Genomic DNA, 8,529 nt, shown 5'->3' with positions numbered 1-8,529 from the left:
GCAATATTATCAAGAATTTCGTTTAAACTATGTATCTAAACTGAGTTTTCAATTAAATCCATTCCTTCTCCTATTATGGACCGTTTAGCTGAGCATATTGAGTTACACTCTTGGTAGATAATTTTATGACACTAGACCATGTATGTCATTTTCTGAATTTACCTTAAAATTAACCGATTAGGAGATATACTTAACAACACAGTTAAATCATCATCACCTACCAGAGAAGACTGCCTGAGCACTGTGCTCCTCATTTCCATAGAATCTTAAAAAAACGCTCAATATTGATAGCCCTTCTCTTAATTTGAATATGTCACAAAATACAAATTGTTGCCAACACTGCGTTACTCAATAATAAAAACCTCTTTTAAGAGCATCATTTCTGCTCTCGTTAGAATAATGAGGGAATTTCTATATTCCTATTTGTCAAATTCATCTTCGTCAAACCTGGAGACTTTAAATTACATTAACTCCTTTATCTGTGTCAAACAGACTTTGTTTGTTTACATTTGTGACGTCATACACGTACGCAACGTGATGATGTCACAGATAAACGCCGTCCATATAAACAGCCATCTTAGATGTATGACAACATCCTGTGATGGACCAGCACACGAGACGAACGAAATAGGGAATCAGGCGACACAAGTAAGTATATTTTTGAGGAGCTGATTTCTATTTAACTTCTGTGAACTTACCTTTTTCAACCTTGGGTCTTTTAATTCCCAGGTTGCTGGGCCGCAGGCCATCCATATTGAATCTGTGAATTGAAATAACCAGGGACACTCACCTGAATGCGCCTCTGCAAACAGATAACACCTGAGTCAACAGCAGAGCCACAACATTATACCCAATCAACAACCACTACTTTGTAAGTGTTTGTTCTTTAGTAGCCACTCGAATTAATACAGAATGGGATAACCAATATTGGCTTTTTTAAAATATGTATATTTCTGTTTTCCTTTAGCAATATAAGGAACAGAATTGTATTGACTATACCACAGAGGTAACCATGACTGACCCTTTCTACCGCCATCTAAAAGATCTTGTTTACGGTATGACGCTTCTCTGTACTATTTTAGTAGCCATCAAAATTCAGTACTTTTTCTTACCATATGTTAGGTTTATTTTACTAAATTTGTATAATATGTCCTAGAGACTTCTGGAAACACATTACGACCCTGGCGGAAATCGAAAAACGATGGCGGAAATGCAATACCGCCATCGAATAGCGCTCGGTGCGATTATGACCCGTCACCGTAAAGTACGATGCCATTAGCGACACCGTAGTGAACGCCAACGCTATCTGCACCAAGTACGCGCACGCGCGCCAAGCGAAACCGTAATTACCACCATGGCGCAACGGTACGGGAATTCTGACCCTAGCGGACATGTACCTAACGCCATCAAGCATGGCGGAAAGTACCATTCCGCCATGGTGAGAAGTACGGCATCGCGAACGAACCGTAAAAGGCCCTACAGAGTGCCTGTACACCACTCCCTGGCCACATTGCACAACTCCTCGTAGGTTTAATGAAGTCACACAATGCAACCAGTGAAATGTACAAGTCACCCATGCATGCCAACGAACAAATGAATGTAGGGGCTCCAAGTGCCATGTGAGTGGCCATCCATATTAGCCATGGCACCATTGCCGTACTGATGCAGCACAGGCATGTGAAGCTTCAAGTACAGCAACATGAACTGAAAACTGAGACAAACAAAAACAGGCCCCCCATCGCTTGACAACAGTGTAAGGCAACATTCAAAGCAGTATCCTGAGTGAGACTGCACCAGCCCTGTACTCCTGCCAGTAAACAAACCAACCATCAGCATAAGCATGTACCACACAAGTTGGCAGAGTGACTGAGCAGCCAGGCTCATCTCAAGAGGGGCCAATGGGAGCTGCAGGGCACAGATGGCACGAATACAGAAGCTATTCCAATGGACATGACCTCAGTCTCCCTCCAAGAAACGCACGCAAACACAGGCACCTATGACCAGCCATTTTCTGATAATCACATCATTCCACCAATCCACCTGGCTGACCGGCATCTGTTACACAAAAGCTAATCCCCCTCCCATGAGCATGACATCATTAAAATAGTCATAATGGCAGGCCCTATCCCTGACCTCACTGGGCTTCGTAGGCAAACGCGCCCAGTACAGTACCACGCAACTATACTCAGAAGCCGGAACCCAAAGCAGATCTTCTCACAATACATCGCTCCACAAATAGGAATATGCTACATTACTTGCAAAGAATAATGCTACACGGTCAATATCACAATCAAAATTTAATGCACAACAAAATCACCAAGCCCATACAGCTATTAGGTCATGAACTCCAAAATATATTTCATTATTGTGTGCTGCATCCGCAATAAATGACCAGCTTCTTCTTGTGTGACGCCCTGTTCCTTCATGGTACACAGGGGCTACATTCACGTTCAAAAAGGCAACATGGAAGCGCCTAGAACCGCAGGGCCGTCCCATTAGGTAGGCACTAGTCCAGCTGAAAGGTCGAAATGTTGCTCCTAGCCACTAGTACTGCGTAAGGGCATGTGGGGCATTGGCGATCGTCCCACAAGATCGTAATGGTGCTCCACTGATTAACACGAAGCAGCAGGTGTCGGGAGTAAAAGCCATCTGCAGGAGTGGCATACAGATGGCAGCGGCAAAAGGGGAGGAGATACCTGTCACCCAAATGAAATGAAAAAGAATAGTATGGGCATCAGAACTACATTTGAATTAGTCACTTCAATGCTCACACTAAATCCACAGCCATATGCATGCTAGCCCACTCAAAAGGATCAATCGCACCCATAAATCACTTGCGAATCATAACTATATAAATCGAGGTGAAAACACTATTACAAACGAGTGTTTGTGTGCATGCGTCTGTTAAAACAGAATCCATTAGATGGGATTAGTAACGTGCATAGACACAAGTGTCCGAAGGCGCGTCGAGACAGGGAGGGTTCAACAAGGGCAGATAGACGATGGTCCCACTATGGCAGCCCTGCATCACATAGCGCAGGGGAAGTGGATAGATTCCAAAAAGCCATGTACATGGCAGACTCTCTATTAAATCATCTGTCCATGCATCCATACATCATTCCCTCATCCCTGTATGAAAACGCCTGATTATTTACTCACATAACATGTGAAACTTCCATTGAGTCTGTGCGTAATGCAGTCTGCAAAATCCACTGTGCCCCAGGCCGGAATTCTAGTGTTGTGAAGTAACATGTATTTGGGAACGTCCTGCCTTATCCTCCACTACGCTATTGCGCATCCCATACTATTCATATCAATCATTGCATTCTCGCCATGGCCCCTGTCCCAAGGACATTAAACAATAGAACTTTATATCTGCAGTCAGACCTGTGGGCGTCTCCTCGCCGCTAGCTGGAAACCGAAAGCGCTGTCCTTCGAATTCCTCATTTGCAACATCACGTCGAAAATGCATCTGTGACCGCATGAAATCACAAATTCATCCATGTAGTGCGGCAGTGTGTGAAAATGGCAACTGGCTTCACTCACAAATGGGACGCCCCGCCCGTCGGTGAACCGCGGTACAGTGCTGCATGAGGGTCCACCGTTAATCGAGTACTACATTCCACTGACCCTTCACAAGTTTGTTCGCGACTGCAAAAATAGTATGTGAAACAATGGGACCATAGCATAATGAACATATGAACCAATATCTCACTTCCATCGGGATGAAATACATGATTGTAATAGCAAGATGCCATGCGTCGAATTGCAGCGTTGTGTGCGGGATTGCAGCTTGCACAGGTGGAATGAATCACCACAGGTGGAGGCTATGCAGCTTGAAAACACATAAATTGCACACCCAACCCCCTCCCACAACCACACCCACTCCAAAATGCTACCGGCAGGACTAGCGATGTTGGCCCTGGGGGACCTGATAGCACTGCAAGTACTCCAACTTCAAGAAGAAGACGAACACCAACTACTACAACAACCGGCCGCACAGAGGAGACGCAGGAGGAGGAGGAGGGCAAGGCAGGGCCAGCAAGGCCCACCAGCACAGCCACCACCACCACGCAGGCAGCCCGCAATCCCACGCCTCCGAGCACATCCGTTCAACCTCACTGATGTGCAGATCCACACCCTCTACCGTTTGGACCGGGACACCATAACCGCCATTGTGGACATGACACACGCTGACCTTGTCAGCATGATAGATAGCCCAACCGCCATCCCACCCCTACTGTAGGTGGTGTCTGTACTCCACTTCCTGGCCACAGGCACCTACCAGCACACAGTCGGACAGTTGCATGGCATTTCACAGCCACTGTTGTCACGGACACTATTGCAAGTGCTCGATGCCCTCCTGAAGCACGCAGACGACTACATCTCTTTACCACGCTCGGAGCAGGAGATTACAAACACAAAAGTGGGATTCCATGCACTTGGCGGCATACCGGGTTGCATTGGTGCCATCGACTGCACCCATATGGAATTGGTTGTCCCACATGCCATGGAGGCCCAGTACCGCAACCGAAAACAATATCATTCTCTTAATGTACAAATGGTGTGTGACTCCAACAGGATCATTACACATTGTTGTGCCCGATTTCCTGGATCAACCCATGATTCCATGGTCTTACGGAACTCTACAATACCACGCTACATGGAGCGACACGCAGGGAACAGATCCTGGCTACTCGGTGAGTCTCATTTCATGCATGATAATGTGGGGTATGTGATGCGGCAATGACCTGGCAGGAAGGGGGGGGTGCTTACGTAGCAATGGCATTCCTCAAACATCCTTTATTGTCCACATACAGGTGATGCCGGGTATCCACTGAAGAGATGGCTCCTTACACCACTCCGGAACCCACAGAACCAGCATGAGGAGGACTACAACCATGCCCACTCACGTACCCGTGTAGTCATAGAACAGGCATTCGGCCTACTGAAGGGTCGTTTCCGCTGCCTCAGCAGGTCTGGCGGGGCACTCCTGTACCGCCATGAGAAGGTTGCAAAGATGGTCATGGCATGTGTCATGCTACACAACATGTGCGTACGTAGAAATGTGCCCATGCCCCCTGACGCAGAACTGAAAGCACTTGAATATGGTCATGATGAGGGTGGGGATGTGGCAGCACCTCAAGGAGTCCGCGAGGCACAGGAGGGACGTGAAATTCGTCAGATTATCATAGATTCATGCTTCTAGCACTCACGCCTGGTGGCTGATACATGGACACGGGACTTGTGGCATTGTGTGTGTCTGGAACATGCACAATATGGACTGTACACCTATAATGCCCTCGTACACAAAGATCAATGTCCACACATCTCATTGGATGATAGTGAAATGTTTATCGCATATGTGAAATTACGTTACACACCCCATCGACCCGCCACCCAAGTAAGCCCAACACACCCCCCCACCCTCCTACCTCCCCCCCGAACACCAGTGTCCAAAGATGCTCATTGTCAGTGGGCAGACGCTATTGCAAGCCCCCTCTCCGGGTATCAGGGGCACCCTTGCCTGTGGAGCGCAGGTTCCTCACAGATCTACGTTGGGGGCTGCCCTGGACGGAACTTGCAACGGATGATGTCTCTGCCTGCTCACGTCCATGCATGTCCCTAAGGGTTTGTGAGAGCTCAGTGAGCACACGGCGCACAGCGGCAAGTTCAGCACATACGTCTTTGGACGTCGCATGCAGTTCCCCCCTCAAGCTCTCGGTGCTTCTCTCCATTTGTACTCTCAGGCTCTCGGTGCTTCTCTCCATTTGGACTCTCAGGCTCTCGGTGCTTCTCTCCATTTGGACTCTCAGGCTCTCGGTGCTTCTCTCCATTTCTGCCCTTAGTGTCTCTGTACATGTTTCTATGGCTGCCTTAGTACCCCCACATTCATCAGCATGGTCCTTGAGGAGCGTGGCCAGTTGCTGCTGTTGCACGATCACCTGGTCGAGGAACTGTTGCCTCTGCTGGGCCATGGACATTTGCGGTGGTGTCACAGAGGGGCTGATCACCTCATGTTGCCTTGACACAGGGCTTGTGGGGGATGGCCAGTCGTCGTCTTGTGGCTGCCCCTGCGTGGTATCCTCATGGTGTACGGGATGAAACAAACAGGGGGATTGAGACAGGTCATGGATGGATCCTACATCGACATCACCGTTTTCTGTGTCGGAGCATGCTGCCATTAATGCAGTGTCACCTATGGTGCTGCTGCCACCAGAAGCAGTGCCTTCTGTGGCATCCATTGGGGGGGCCTGTGGTGGTGCTGTTGTGGCCATGCTGGGTGCTGGGGTGCCTGTTGAAGTCCCCTCCTGTGTGCTGCCACTTGATTTGTGCTGCTGCCGTGTCTTGATCCGTGCAGCTGAGGTGGAGGGTCTTTGGCCGTTGGTCTTGGCCCTCTTTGCAGGTGTGCTGGTAGGGGTGTCCTGGAGCTCGTCGTTTGAATCGGACCCTGTGGTGGAGTAAAGGAGGGCGAGCGTTATTAATGGGTCTGTGGAAATTGGAATGGCATTGTATTACATGCATTGGGGTGGTACCTGAGGGTGATTTGGGTCAGGGCCTTGGAGGTGTTTACATTTTTGTGTGGATTGAGGATGCAGTTGTTTTGCAGCCTGCAGTTAGGGGGTGCCTGCTGCACGTGTAGAGGGTGTTTTTAGGAATTTTAATTATTTATTTATTTAATGTGACTTTTAATGTGCGCTATCAGGCCAATGTATGTGGACGTACTCCTGGACATGTGTTTCGGTTGCACTATGTGGACACATGGTACTTCACATGATTGGACATTGTGGTTTTAGCATTGTTTTATTTGGGACACCTACCTGATTCTTCGGATGTCTGCACTCCTTTCTCCATCCCTCCGACTCCCTCTATGGTCTCCATTCCAATGGTGGAGGCACAGATTTCTTCCCAGGGGGTCAACTTGATGGGTGATTCCGATCCTCCCCCGGTAGCTGTGGCAATGTTACGGTTGGCGGATAGTATGCTCCGTACGCGTATCCGCAAGTCGTCCCATCGCTTTCGGCATTGCTGTGGGTTGCGGGGTGCGGTCCCCACCGCACTTACCCGCTGTGCCACCAGGGCCCATATGGCCTTCTTGTTCGCAAGTGCCGTCCTGGTCATTTGCGTCGAGAAGACGACGGCAGCATTCTCCTGGAGGGTCTCTGTGAGCACCGTGAGTTCCTCACGGGAGAAGTGGACCTGCCGCTTGCGGTCGCACGCTTTTTTCGCTACTTTTCCCATTGTTTTTGGTTTCACTAGGGTGGATGACGGGTTGGGATGTGTCTCAGGGTAGGATTTTTAATGGTTGTGTGGAAATTCTGATTTTATAGGTGTACGGCGTGCTGTTTCCCGTTCCGGGACCATGTTTTTGCTTCCGTTTCCGTATATTTACGGTCACCGTATTTTCCGATTGCCGCTCATTACGGTGACCGCTATGATCGGTGGCGGAATTGCACCTAGGTCGCCGTACGACGGCGGTGAGGGGCGTTTTGGGGACATTTCCGCCATCGCGGACTTTGCACTTCCGCCATGGCGTAGTGCTCGTGCCCGATGGGTCAGAATTAGCCGCACTTTACTCCGTCGTGCAATGGCGGAAACGTTATTTACGCGATGGCGGTCAGGTCAGTTGCTTTCCGCCAGGGTCGTAATGAGGGCCATTGTGTGTAAATTGGACCTGAAACTGATACTTACCACTGAGGAAAGAACAGCTTCATCTAACTTTTAAGAAAAAGGAATAGGGTAAGCAAATTACCTATTCTAATCATTCTTAGGCCCTGAAACCCTATCACTATTATGTTTACAAAAGGAGCAGGATATGCTCTGGTTAATAAGATGTTCTGTCAATAGGAAACAGACCATAAAAACCATGATACAAGTATACAAGAATGAACTAAGTTGTGCTCTGGTACTTACACAATTCAATCATATTGGAATGGTAGATCTCAATAGTCTCTCTCTTTTAATTTGATGATAAATTTTAATCAACCTTTGATGATGTTAGTTTACTCGAAAAAAATAACAATTTGTATGTGATTTTTGCTTTGGTAACAATTTATTGAAATGTTGAAACAATCTAGTTTATAGCTCTAATTTAATTGAGAATATTGTTTAATTTCTCTTGACTAGATTTAAAGTTTGTCACAATCAGCCCCTGAAGAAGAAAACCTTTCTCGAAACGTGTTAGGCAACCTTGTTTTGATCAATAAATCCTGAATAATTCAAAAATCAGGCTGCTAGTCTATTTTGTAAAAAATGTAAAAAATGTAGAAACTATTGTCATTACATTGTAATATCTAAAAAAAAGTGATGATCATACCACCATATATATATTTTTCCAAAAATTCTTTTGTTGAACAAAGAGTATGAATATCAAACTATTTATTTATAAACATTTGGCTATATGGCCTCTGATAGTGTGCAGGGGACGGGAGTTCCCTAATAGGGAATTTATCTTGTTCTCATATTTTCCACAGCCCATATGCCAGGGTTGTTATTATTCTCCCCCGCACCTTTACTTCACATAACAAG

The 8,529-nt window shown here is 47.2% G+C and overlaps 1 long non-coding RNA gene across 1 annotated transcript; it reads left to right on the top strand.

Moving 5' to 3' along the window:
- The first annotated feature begins 576 nt into the window (after positions 1–576).
- On the top strand, positions 577–8,213 carry LOC138473577 (uncharacterized). Its single transcript, XR_011268793.1, has 4 exons — positions 577–648; positions 730–871; positions 968–1,055; positions 8,128–8,213. It is a non-coding gene; the product is annotated as an uncharacterized lncRNA (long non-coding RNA).
- The last annotated feature ends 316 nt before the right edge of the window (positions 8,214–8,529 follow it).

The sequence above is a fragment of the Ambystoma mexicanum genome, chromosome 8 (assembly GCF_040938575.1).
Source record: "Ambystoma mexicanum isolate Mex_15411 chromosome 8, UKY_AmexF1_1, whole genome shotgun sequence".
Taxonomy (NCBI): Eukaryota; Metazoa; Chordata; class Amphibia; order Caudata; family Ambystomatidae; genus Ambystoma; species Ambystoma mexicanum.
The sequence above is the reverse complement of the archived record's forward strand: the minus strand, read 5'-3'. Positions and strand labels throughout refer to the sequence as shown.